Consider the following 2,196-nt stretch of genomic DNA (forward strand, 5'->3'; position numbering starts at 1 on the left):
CGTGCACGCATTCGTACGGCAACGGGAAGCCAATGCAGCTCGGCGAGCACTTAGGGGCCGTCCATAAATGACGTCACGCGATTTTGGACGATTTTTGACCCCCCCCCCCCTCAAATATGACGTCACAAAGCTCTGCCCCCCCGCCCGCCAAAAAAATATAAAACATGCTTCAAATCGCTTTAAACTATTGTCATTGGAGTGCGTATTTAATGTGCCGCTGCACTCTGATGTAGGAGAAAACATTTTTTTAAGTCTATTTAATTAAGTAGAACGTGTTGTCTATATTTATTTAAAGTTGCGCATTTTGATGTGACGTCACATTTCTCACCCCCCCCTCCGTCGTCACACATTGTCACAAATGTCGGACCCCACCCCCCCCCTAGGTGCGTGACGTCATTTATGGACGGCCCCTTGAAATGAGGGGACTTGGTTGCGACTGCTGTGGCTTTGGATGGTGCAGCCAGCCCCAGCGCACGGTTACAACCGTGAAAAGACGTGTTCAATAGAAGAATAAAAACACACACAAAATCAAACCACGCTCGATGCGTGGGCGGTTTGCCTCTCAAAGTCGTATTGCCATTGCGTTGGCAGGAGTTCCCCAGCGGTGAAAGTAACTGGTCTCAAATGGAAACGTTTACCGGGGAGCAAACGATTGACGGTCAGACGAATTGACGTCTCACCTTCTTCTACGCACGCACGCACGCTACTCGCCCGTCCCAATTAAAGCGAGCGGAATGTCCACTCGGATGTTTTGTCTAAAATCAAAGTGCACATGTCGCATCGAGCAAACGAAGTGATTCGGGGGCGGGGGGGGTTTGGAGGAATAAAAAAAAATCCGTACAATAGTAAATGTTGCAAATTGTTAACAGCGGCACGAAGCCAAAGGTGCAGGAAGTGTGCCCTCTACTGGTGCGCTTAGCACGAGCACTGGGGCTGTGGCTGAGTTCACTTGTGAACAAAGACAGAGATCCCCCGTGTAGCCTTAACAGACTGTTGGGGCAAGTGCTGTTAGCGAGAAGCGCCTATCAAGGCCGGCACGGTTGGTGGCCAGCACCACGCCCGGCCGCCTTTGTCTTCCCAGCGGCGATGTTTACACACCGCACCAGGTGGCAGGTACTCATTTGAGGCGGAGTCGACCTGGGGAAAGCCCAGAATCCGATTCAGATAATCGTCACCACTGGGTGTTGGCCGTGAGCGCAGCGCGTTAACTGCTGCACCACCGCTCCCTCCACACACTTGTGGGCATACACCAGGCGGGCACGCGACGCACACTCGCGTTAGACTACCGAACGAGTCGCAATCCACCACTATTGATCGACTTCAATAAGTTACCAGTCGCCATTCAAATCCATGCCGTCGGGAGCACATTTGCTTAATTTCATCTACGCCAAATCATTCCACGATCTATCCCACTGCCGGGTGAATGACGCTCAACGTTGTAGCCATGGTGCATTTCACGTGCTCTTTCCTTTGGCTGTCATTCCATCAATAATTGTTTGTTTCCCTCTCAGTCATCACCCCCCTGTCAGTGAAGCATTTGAAGCACACCGCATTAGGGAGAGACTCAGCACTGCCATCTCCTGGCTAGTGGTGGTGGTCACAATCAGAATATTTGTACTGGAGGAATCCGATGAGCGATAAAGCTCTTTCACACATGTTCACCCGGTCACCTGCCCAAAAAACTTGCCAGGCTCAACTTGGCTTCTTGAACCAGGCGCATCCATGGTGATCTGGTCACAGGGCGGAATACATGTTTCCAAATTTCTGGCTTTAGCAATATCGCATGATTGCCACCAGCCCACCAGCCGACATAAGTGAAAGCTCTGAATAATTTCGTACGGTGGGGTGGGGGGTGGGGTGAAACATGAGAGGACATAAACACAACTGGAAACACACGGGGAGGAAGAGTGGGTAGAACACGGCGTTATGAACCTACAGACAGAGAGGTTCGATTCGCAGCCACAGCTAATATCAGTGGTGAGCAATATCTGAACTGAACCTGAGGCATCCTCCTTCACAACCCACGCTGAACAGCGTGGTGAAATATGGTCAATCTCCATGACCACCAAATCATGGATGGCAAGAGGCTTGGAACTATAATTTAAATCACAACTTTTTTAACCATTTTATGTTCACTACTTAATTTCAAAACATGCCTAAAAAGAATGCTTCATTTCACGAATCGCAACCTTCAGA

This window comes from Lampetra planeri, chromosome 5, assembly GCF_965212315.1.
Source record: "Lampetra planeri chromosome 5, kcLamPlan1.2.h2, whole genome shotgun sequence".
NCBI lineage: Eukaryota > Metazoa > Chordata > Hyperoartia > Petromyzontiformes > Petromyzontidae > Lampetra > Lampetra planeri.